Source organism: Drosophila mojavensis, unplaced genomic scaffold (genome assembly GCF_018153725.1).
Source record: "Drosophila mojavensis isolate 15081-1352.22 unplaced genomic scaffold, ASM1815372v1 contig_19, whole genome shotgun sequence".
Lineage (NCBI taxonomy): Eukaryota > Metazoa > Arthropoda > Insecta > Diptera > Drosophilidae > Drosophila > Drosophila mojavensis.
Window position 1 is genome coordinate 2138317 of NW_025318726.1, and position 11684 is coordinate 2150000.

General features: G+C 35.0%; 1 protein-coding gene and 1 long non-coding RNA gene across 3 annotated transcripts in view; one reads left to right on the forward strand and one right to left on the reverse strand.

Annotated features, from left to right (window-relative positions):
• Positions 1-4777: 4777 nt before the first annotated feature.
• LOC6572349 overlaps positions 4778-11684 on the forward strand; it is a 55669-nt gene continuing 48762 nt past the window's right edge. Inside the window, exon 1 of the mRNA XM_044007734.1 lies at positions 4778-5070. The gene's annotated coding sequence lies outside the window, so the exon portion shown is untranslated. The remainder of the gene's footprint in view (positions 5071-11684) is intronic.
• On the reverse strand, positions 6819-8489 carry LOC122756902. Of its 2 annotated transcripts, none has more exons than XR_006356758.1 (2): positions 8321-8489; positions 6819-6986 (listed from the first exon to the last, which is right to left on the reverse strand). It is a non-coding gene; the product is annotated as an uncharacterized LOC122756902 (long non-coding RNA). The 2 variants fall into 2 exon arrangements; XR_006356759.1 differs by having other exon boundaries at positions 8193-8489.

Here is an 11684-nt window from a genome sequence, read left to right on the forward strand (position 1 = left end):
GTGTGGAAAAGAGACAAAAATCGTACTCATTTAAGAAGAGTACAGCTATTACGGTCAGTCACTGTAAAAGTGACCAAAACCATAGTACTGTATAGTTGAATATATAGTACAGTACTTTCAAGCACATTTTATTACTATAACAGTACTATGGTTTTGGATGTGAACACATTCACGCAGATCTGTGATAGATATGTATAAAAAATCTGAAGGAACTGTTGCATCACACCTCCTTTCATTTGCCTCTCATGAAATTTTGTCCACTTGGTAAGCAACAAAAGCCAACCTGATCATGTCTGCTGCTTAACTGCAGTTTGAACAAGTGAGAAAGGAAGGAACTAATATCTCTGTTTACGCAAGAAACAGCACATTCGCGCATACTGTGGAAGCTTGATTGTTTGATTGTTTGCTTGGGACTTTGTTCAAAACTTGACCATCTCGGCTGAGCGCTTGAAGCGAAATGATTTTGCTTTCCCAAATTGTCGTAGACCGAGTTTGAATGTAAGTGCCCGAGCAAATACGAAGTTGAGTAGTAGTAATAATAATAAAATTATACTGTGCAAAAAACTTTTTTCGACGAGTCTATGTGTCACATACATATCTACATGTATAATTACATACATATATATGTTGTGAACTTGCACATATGTATGTATTTATGTATGTATATATACTTATCATCCGTTACATTCTCTATCTTTCTATCACGCATAAGCAAATTAAAAGTACTTGCTGTTAACAGCATTAAGTTTCCAGCGGTAAATTATTTCTTCATTTGGCATGCTTTACTCAGTTCTATGACTTTTAACGGAACTACCATTTTTAGACTCATTCACGAAAGTGAAATGAGTATATTGGTTTTGTGCAATGTCCGTCTTGCTGTCCGTCCGTCTGTCCGTCTGTCCGTATGAACGCAATCTATTTCGGCGCTATTGAAGCTAGAGACTTGAAATTTGGAACACATACTCGTGTCTATCTCCGATTTATAAAGTGTTAAAATTTTCCCGATCCGCCCACTAGGGGCGTGGCAAATCGGAAAATGCATTTTCCGATATACCAGAAAACATGTTTGTTGAAGAGCTAGAAAGCTGAAATTTGTTATGTAGGTCCGCGCCGACCACCCAAGATCACAAGCTATGGCGGATATATCTCCGCCCATTATGGGCGTGGCAAATCGGACAAAACTGTATCTCCTAAAGTTATAAACCTAGAATGCTGAAATTTTGCACGTAAGCTAATGTTTTAATTCTATGAAGATGGGTGAAAAAATTATATATCTACGCCCACTAGGGGCGTGGCAAATCGGACCTGAAGATATAGTGATTTTTCGAATTCTGCTATATTTTAGGCACTATTGATGCTAGAGATATGAAATTTGGTATATATACGCGGGTTGATCACCCAAGTCCAACGAGCTATGGTAGATATATGTCCGCCCATAGGGGGCGTGGCAAAACGCAAAAGTTTATATCTCCTACAGTTTAAGAGCTAGAAGCTTCAAATTTGGATAGTTAAGTTACTGGTAGCCGCCTCTATCGATGCCCCAAAAATAATTTTTAAGCCTCTTTAGGGGCGTGGCATATAGAAAAATACCCTGTAATTTTCACATTTTTTGAGCGTAAGAATTCAAATTTTGCATTTAGGTAGCCGGTTGCTCGTTCTAAGAACTGGCTAAAATTGAGGAGTCGACGGCCACTAGGGGCGTGGCAATCGGCATTTACAGTGCCCGTATTGCGACATTTATATGCGTCAGCCATCTATTTATGCATTTGTACATATAAATAAGCTTAATAGATATTCATAATACAAAAAGAAACATTTTTATGAATGTAAAAAAATTTAAAAGAAGCTAAAATAACAAAAATTTGCAATTTACAAAAAAGTGTTTTCCGCGGGATTTGAACTCGCACCCAACCCAAACAGCATGTTTGTCAAAATAGCTAAAATAATGGTCGTCGGCGCTTCAGCCTACAGCACCACCGAGTCGTTTCGATCAACAGTAGTTAAAACGAAATCACATTATTGTTATGACGCCACACAGCAAAGAAAAGCCAGAGTGGTGGCTGGAAATTCAAAAACAATGCAAAGACAAATCAATCGCAACGAGATTCTTAGAATATGCTAGAGTACGCATTTATGTGTGCATACATACACACATACAAATGAGCCCGTGTATAAGGCTGGAATGCTTGATGCTATGCGTGCAGACTTACATATATACATATGTATGTATTTGCGTATATGTATTTGAGGGCTATTTAAGAAGAAACAAATTTAAACTTATAAAATTATTCGACTAAGAAAATGAAAAGTATTAAGTGCCATTCAGTCAATCTCGCACCTTTCCAATAAAATATCTATTTTATAAAAAACGAAATATGTATAAAAAAAAACAAAAAAAAAAAAACATAGTAGAGGTTCGAACCTCCCCTACTCTAACGTTACTTGCGTCGCCCTTAGCACCCGCGCCATTGCTTTGCTCGAGCACTCAGTTGCTAAAATAGAATAGCTTAATAAGAGAGCGTCATCAGACAAAACTACAGTAACAACTAGAAAGTCCAGAAATCAATCGATATTCTAAGAATGTGAGAAAAGGCGCGCTTCTGTCTGCACGACAGAATAGACGATGAGTGTGTGCACATGTATAGTAAAATCGCGCTGATCTGCTGCTAGCTTGAAGCCGGTATCCAATATATGGATATAAATACATATATATTATTAAAAGTCAAAATTGTATAAATTATATACATATGCATGTAATTTGAATGCAATTATGCAATGATCATAGCAATAGCTATAGATGATTTTCCAATTTTAATGGGATCATGCCCTGTTTTTTGTTGCGCACTAGACTTGAAAATTGCACTATATACTCTGGTTGACAGCGTTTGGGCTGTGAATGAGTCTTCTGCAATCGGTATCGCCCGACTGCAACGTTCTTACTTGTTTCAATTCACTACACAACATGGAAGCATAATGTTGCTTCTTGGAGATTGGAGATTGCGTAGCCTGTGGGTCAAAAAAGTAACTTTTTTAACTTTTTTTGAGCATAGCTATAAATAAATAAATAACGATAAGTATTAGAATCAAGTATTCTAATAAAATTGAACAAAAGATAAATTAAGTTTCTGCTTTAGTTCACTTACATAGTACTTAAATATGTATGTACATATGTATATAAAATATAAAATATAGGCACCAATTTTCATCAACAAAGTTTTGGTCACTGAATAACGCTAGCACTTCGTTGGTCCTCCGTTTGACTGAATAACCGCCTGCAAATTTCTCTTCATGCTACTTATTAGCACTGACCAAACAACACAGTGTTATTAGTGTTGACGTTTCGTAAGTGGTGGTTTTGGTTTATTCAGCCCGTAGCCTACGCGGCGTAGGACCTCTTTTAAAGAAATTTTAAAGTTACATATGTATGTATGTACATGCAAATGTACATATGTAGTTAAATTTGTTTTTTTGTTGAAAACATTTTGAAGCAGCTTTGTACTTAGTTATTTTCTTTGTGCGATGTGGAGATTTCGCCACAAGTATTATCGTAAATTTACATTTCAAAATAGCTAACGTTTCCGCCAGCAGCTGTATCACATTTATTCCCGACAGGAAAATAGCTAGTTTGGCAACACTCTACTGTACCCACTGTTAAAAGACACACAAGAGTGAGGGAGACTCAATCGTGGAACATTCAAAATAGTTTACCGTCTACTCACCACAAGCTCCAACGCACACACACTTACAGGCGAGAGAGAGAAAACACACTGTTAAAAGACTCACTCACTCGTGGTGAGAACACTATTTTGCACCACGATATCTGGCACAATCTCACCATGCGCAACCACACACTTGCAGCGAAATAAAACGAGAGTTGCGTACAGACTCAGCACTGCAGAGTTAGCAGGCAGTGATGTCATTTTTTTCTGAGCAAGAAAAGCTGGATCAAGGAAAAAAAAAAGCTGAAAAAAGCTGGATTCAAGGGAAAAAGGTTGACAAAAAAGCTGATTTTAATTACATATGTATATGAATACCAAACTATAGGTATTTTTATTAAACATAAATCATATCCTTGACAAATAGACAAAGCGCTGCCTCCTGCTCAATTGTGTTTGTGGGCAATTGAACAAAAGATAATTTGTTTTTTTGCACATAGCCCTCCATTGAGCCTGCGTGCTTTTTTGTAGCCGCATGCGCTTGCAAGTCACTTAATTTGGCAGTTATTGTGCAATTGCAATAACTGCAATACGCCCGTGTTGCGTCTGTGGGGTCCTTCCTTAGCCAATCCTTGAATTCTGTGGCCCGTAGCCACACATCTCGCACTTTTTGCTTATAAACTTCCTTCGGCATGATTTACTACGCAAACGAATTTAACAATGTTAGAGAAGATAACGCGCCAATATCGGTATGAATTTTTAAGAGAAGGTTAGTCTATTAAAGTAAATATCGATACTTTACGTAAAATATATTATTAACATATAAATCGTTAAAACAGCTGTAAAAATGTAGAAAAAATTTACTTTGAAAAAAAAGCGGTTTGAATTTGCTAAAAAAGCTGGAATTCCCGCTGCCCGCTGTTTTCAAATTTTTCCCGCAATCGCACTTTAAAAAAAGCCAAATCTGACGGCAAAAAAGCGGAAATGACATCACTGTTAGCAGGGCTGAGCCGTGCAATTCCCTAACAACCGTTAGACTGTTACGAATACGAAGATGAAGACGAAGCTGAAGACAAATTGCTAGCGTGGCAGTTAAGCTAATAGGTCTTGTTCTGTTAGTCGCTATGGATTTCTCACCAGATGATGACCTGTTGAATGAGCAAAGTTTATTTTTGAAATTAAAACGAAAGAAAGTAAATCAAAAAATTCACGCTATAAATTTGGGAAGAAAGGCATTTCATAATTTGCTTGATGAGCTGCGCCAACATGAGAATATATTTGTGGAATGTACTAGGATAAAAATAAGCACATTTTATTACATTTTAATACAAATTGAACCACTAATTATTAAAAATCGGACTAATTTTAATAAAACCCCAATTATGTATGCTGAAAAATTGATAGTGACGTTAAGGTAAAAAAATTATTTAAAATATATTTAGTTTTATTTATTTTTAGTTCTCATTTAATTACTTGTTTGTTTACTGGCTTAGCTTAATTCGAGAAAGTAATAATTTTTCCTGATGTACCAAAAGTGATCGGTTCCTGTGGGAATAAAGCATTATCAGAATATTGATTTGATGAAGATTCAAGTAGAGTCAGTAAAATAGCAGGCATTTTAATTATTTATTTTATTTTGTTTTATTTTTATTTTTCTAACGTTTTTATATTTTATTAACCAGCTTACTGCTACCTTCAGTGGCAGCCTAATCTAGTTCTACATTAAAAAATTAATAACAAAAAATCTAATATCTATAATAACATTACATATATGTACATATGTAAGTGTATTAATATTAGTATTCTTACATTTTTTTTTAAATTTTTATTTTTGTTTGTTCTAATATTATATTTTTATATTTAAATATTTATTAACATTCTATTGGATTATCGTTTTGGGGAGATTTATTGGGTGACACTTTTTGTGGAGTCATTTTGCTCAAAATCAAAAGCAGTGCAGCAGCGTTTGAAGCCTATTGCCTGCGTTTCGTGTTCATCTTTGTCTTCGTCTCGGCGTGCAGTATGCTTACAGGCGAGCGAACTCATATGATTTGTTCTGCACTGATTTTCGTCATTATCTTTATTTTCGTCTCGGCACGCACTAGTTTGCAGCTTTAATGCTCTCGGAGCAGAAATCGACAAAAAATTATTGAAAGTATTCCGGAATTAAATCTATTTAAATTTGAGCAATATATACAAATACGTTGTCGAGTACAGTCGACTTCGACTTCGTTTCTGACAAATTTATCATTTTTCCAAATCGGGAAACGATTTCCAGAATATTTTGTATTTTAAAATATTCTGGCATACAAATTAATTTTTTAAAGATTTAGTTGGATGAAGCTCAGAAAAATACTAGTTAACATTTTTTAAGCTAAAATTAAAAGGAAATATTCTATGTTCTTCCAAAGATGCCAGAATTTTAACGCATTGTGGAAGATTCTGAAATTGTGCACCATTTGTACTCGCATTCTTTGGCACTTTTCCTGATTATATTACAAGGACAATTTATTTCCAGGTAATAGTAACCACGACAAATTTTCTGCTTTCAGTGCTCGGAATTTAACAAATAATTATTTACTTTTTGCAAAAGAAAAGAAACGAAGGAACAATCGAATGACAACGTATTTCTGTCATTTAGGATACAAATATCTTTACAAAGTATGCTTATAAAATAATCTATGACTATGACTCTACAGCGCATTTTGCTGAAAACCCAAACCAATTAGTTGGCTATTTTACCGGTATTATTTTTTTTAAACCTGACTCTCAAGTTTATACTATTAATAGACGTACATAGAGTAAAATATTAACGTTTTCTAATATCTGTCTCCACGAGTGAATGAAAAAAAATCATCGACACTAAATTTGGAAAACGTTCGATGAGTTGCAATAATAAAAGGTAGAAGCAATTAATGTAACACAATCTAAAAAAAAAAAAAAAAAAAAAAAAAAATACAAAATAAAATAAAAATAAATAAATAAAAAAATAATAATAATCATTAACTAAAAAACCTAAATTCTGGGAAAATAAATAGCAGAAGCCAGCTTAGAAAGCCGGTTGTTTCCGCAAGAGTCTCTGAAATTCTTTACGCCAACCCAAAATTTAATGGTGTCCTCAGTATTTTCGCAAGGGACTATACAGTAGTATAGCAACTAGTATTTTTGGTTTCAATTTACATTTAATTCTTTGTTAAATCACAATTATAATAAATGATTCTTTTCGTATTCGCTGTTACTTTTCCAGTTTTTTTTAGCTTCCCTTGCACTCCTGGGGCACCAATTGGTTAGCGAATGACATCTTGTGATCCCTTTATTCACCTCGTGTATCTGTAGAAATTATGTTTATTATTTATTTAGTATTTTATAACGTCAAATTGGGGAACGATTTCCAGAATATTTTGTATTTTAAAATATTCTGGCATACAAATTAATTTTTTAAAGATTTAGTTGGATGAAGCTCAGAAAAATACTAGTTAACATTTTTTAAGCTAAAATTAAAAGGAAATATTCTATGTTCTTCCAAAGATGCCAGAATTTTAACGCATTGTGGAAGATTCTGAAATTGTGCACCATTTGTACTCGCATTCTTTGGCACTTTTCCTGATTATATTACAAGGACAATTTATTTCCAGGTAATAGTAACCACGACAAATTTTCTGCTTTCAGTGCTCGGAATTTAACAAATAATTATTTACTTTTTGCAAAAGAAAAGAAACGAAGGAACAATCGAATGACAACGTATTTCTGTCATTTAGGATACAAATATCTTTACAAAGTATGCTTATAAAATAATCTATGACTATGACTCTACAGCGCATTTTGCTGAAAACCCAAACCAATTAGTTGGCTATTTTACCGGTATTATTTTTTTTAAACCTGACTCTCAAGTTTATACTATTTATAGACGTACATAGAGTAAAATATTAACGTTTTCTAATATCTGTCTCCACGAGTGAGTGAAAAAAAATCATCGACACTAAATTTGGAAAACGTTCGATGAGTTGCAATAATAAAAGGTAGAAGCAATTAATGTAACACAATCTAAAAAAAAAAAAAAAAAAAAAAAAAAAAAAAAATACAAAATAAAATAAAAATAAATATTGAATTAAGGAACAGCAGCTCAGACAGGTGTTCAGTGCTTAACCTGTTCCTATTTTCCCTTAGTATTGCACCTGCCTTAGAAAAAAGACGCTAAGCACCTTCCAATTTTTCCATCGAAATATCAATGGGGATCAACTTAATTTATAGAGCCTTCGAGTCGACTTGAAATGAGTCATAGTCAATGAGTCAACTAAATAAATAATATAAACATTAACATAATTTTATATTGTATGTATAATACATATATCTTTCTAAATCAAGCCCTAAAGAAATTCCACTATGATGGCTATACATTATTTCACAGGTGTGTGCGCTACTAGTGCCACTTGGTAAATTAGAAAACACCCATGTGGGTATCGGATGATGAATCTAAATTTAAAACAGAATCAAAACTATTTGAACATAGAAAATTATAAATTCTTTTGCAACAACCGGATATAGTTCTCAAGCACAAGTTATATATATGTCGGGGCGTTGCATTTCTCATTCTGGTTTTCCATCTTAGCTGCGCTTAACAACGAATTCCCGGTGTGTCGCTAAACTCTTTTTAATGCTCTTACTCGTTCAATCGTCTTTTACCAAGTGTCTCCTCTCGTCTACTCTCGAAACTTCTAATCATGGTCGCATATTCTTGTTCATCGAAAGCACAGCGACCCTGCTGCGAACGACATGACAAGCCGTCTCGCTCACACCCAGCGACATCCGGGACCACGTTCAGCAAAAGCTATTGTTGTCTCTCAGTGGCAATACAAACTTTAATTGCACTACGATACTTAATCAATCGATTAACACGAATTTCCAGTCTTTCTCATCACTACTGCACCAAGAAATCAAATTGAAATACCCGCTTAAATTCAATTTTAAATTTTCGCAAATATGTTGGACTTCTATATACGATTAAAAACGTGATGAATTTCTATCTGACGGAAGCAAAATTCAAAAACATGTGGTCCGTCAAAATAACGAGCTGCCGACGTATGATTTACATCATGGTAGAATTCATTTTTAATGTAAACCATAATACCTTGTTTTTGTCGACTTTTGCGAATGTCGTCTAGTCATAAAAAAAACTGAAATATCAATAGGCTCATTTAAATATGTGCTGGTTTCAACAAAGCACAGAATATTAGATTTCAACATAATCTGATATGACGAAATTTCAGTATTATGAAATATTAGGTTAAAGTATATACCGTTGATCAAATCACCAATTATACAGAGACCAGATGCCGTGGTTGCTTTACTGCAAGCCACAATTTGCATTCTTTGATTACGAATCATGAATTAACTACTACTTTGTTGTAAGTATCACCTTGGCTTTTATAAATAGTAATAGCCTCAGCAGGTACTACGGGGAACGATAAATTGTCACTTGCTTATTTGTTAAAAATTGGAACATTTAATAGTTTTCTGTACTGAAGTTCACAAAATAGAGGGTGTGGTTGAGCTGGAACCTATTTCCTATAAAAAGCCAGTTTTCTCTAACGCATTAATCTGTAAGTTCAAAGAATTTGAAGCATTACCCAAATATAGCACTATAAGGATTATGTAATTCAGAAGTGGATTGAAATATCCATCTATAACATCATCCTATACCAACATCCTTACCTAAGATCACAAAAAACTATAACTGACACACCTCCAAAAGCAGCTTCTCGATTATTGAAGATTTGTTTAAGACGAAAGTCCACATAAGACTGAATTTTTGTCCCCCAACCATTAATTTCTCATCAATTATTAATAGATTAAGATCAAATAAATTTGATCTTATAGTGTTAAGCAAATCAGCACCCAATTCCTTAAATGTATTTCCTGACTGATTTACAGGGAGTGAAAACATTGTGTGTAGTGTGGAACCGTTTATTCCAAAAGTTGCTTTTACTGTTGGAGCATACAAAAGTACCTAAGCCGAATTGGCATTATAGCCTGGCTGACTATTATAAAATTTTGTCAGCTACTGATAAATTACCGCATTCTGGCAATACGAATATTGTTGTCCGATTCTTCACTTGCGATTGGGTTTAAGCTTAAAAGATTTAACTGACAGCTAATCTCTGGAAATGCTAAGATAAAATTCTTCATCTTCTAAAACTACTTGCTTTGGTAAATCATCAACTACTTCATCCTCACCTTCAATTACTTCTCTGAGAACGTATTTTAACACAGTTGGTCGATCCCTAAATATTTGTCGCCTTCGTTATATATGATTTCGCCTTTCATATATTAAAATTCATCACTATTTTGCTTAACTAATTCGATCTGCTCCTGCCTTCAATGAAAGAATAATATTACTAATTCCCTAAAGTAAAGTTTTGCCTATCTTTGTTGATGTTTATGTCGATAATTTAGTTGTCTTCCGCGTAAAACCACTTTCATCCTGAAGAGGATAAGGTGCCTACGTCTTCGTTCAGATATCCCGCTGAATATAATGATCTAGGATATCAGTGGAACTTTCAGGCAAAATTTCCAATTGCTGCTTAGACTTCAACATTTTTACTCGATTTGCGGAAAGTGATGTATTTATGTATACATCACCATAACTAGTTTCTGACATATGGAAATAGAATTTCTGTTTGGGGCATAGTAAGGTATGGAATACCGAATCTACAAATTTCTTGCCCACATGAGTGGTCGTGATTGTGGATCTGGTACCTCAAATATGGCGCCACATCCGGGGTAGGGGGTTGCGCGGACGCGCCATAGGAAGGTAGTAGGGCCACTACAGGTGCTAGTGGCACGGATCCGCGGGTCGTGGAACGCCCAGCGTTGCCGCCGGCCGGAGATTTGCTCGTCCGGCGAACAGGCTGAAGCCACGTTCAAACTAACGATTAGTACTAATATTGCTGACTGTACTGCTTCTTCTGAAATATTATGTTATCTACATTCTTAGAAAGTTACTAATAGCTCCGTCCATGTCCTGCTGCCGAAAATGTTATAAAAAAGGTCAGAAGACCCAATTGCCTGATTATAGCAATGACTTTGTTCTTCTCTGCTCCCCAGTGAGCAGGCGAAATTCAAATGCATTTTAAAATTCTCTAGCCATCCTTAAGAGCGTTTGCTGCTCTTATGCCGTTTGTGGCGCTGTGCTCACGTAAGAAAACAAATGTATTATTCCTTATATTAATCATTTCTAGCTTCTTATAGTTGAGAAATAATTTGTCAGTTATCAACATTCTCTTCTATCCAAATTTTTAAGCTCTGATCTAACTATGGTTGTAAAACGTTCCTTAAAGTTCCTTGTTACGCCTAAAAGGGTAGTTGTAAAGGCCAGGTCTTCTAAATCGCAATTTTCGATCATATCTAATGGAAGTTGACCTTCTCCTCGAGCTATAACTATTCTTTGTATCGCAATATTATCTTCAGGCACAATTTCTAAAAGTGTTTCCTGGCATCCTGGGTTGATATCTTCTAACTCTTTGCAATTCTGCTAATTTGTTGTGGCTTGAGCAGATCTTTGCACTAATTCTGATACTAAGTCCCTGTCTTCAGGTGATGCAACGAATGAAATTCCGCCAGACGATAAAGAGGAAAGCTACTGTTCATTAACAGTAACCTGGTGCTTCCTGTAAAGCTTTGTGCCGATTAAAAAGCGAATTGCATCAGCCACTTTTGCTGGCCTAAAAGTTTCAGTCATGAAAATCTGTACTATCTCAGCAGGAATAGGTACATTGACCAAAGTCCCTTTAATGGCATTTTGGCGTCCACCTCCTAAAGAGTTATCATAAAAGGAAGCCTTTGCTATAGCGGTGTTAGGCCCTTTAAGCTATACGGAAGCTCTGGAAAGTCTAAGCCATTTGTAATAGAAGCTCTTTATGCTTTTTACCTAACTTGATGCTATACCTAAATGTCTTGCAAAAGTTATATTTCTCGTTTTCGGTTGGACTAGTACTTGCACTAGTATTACGAGCATGCTCAATGATCCTA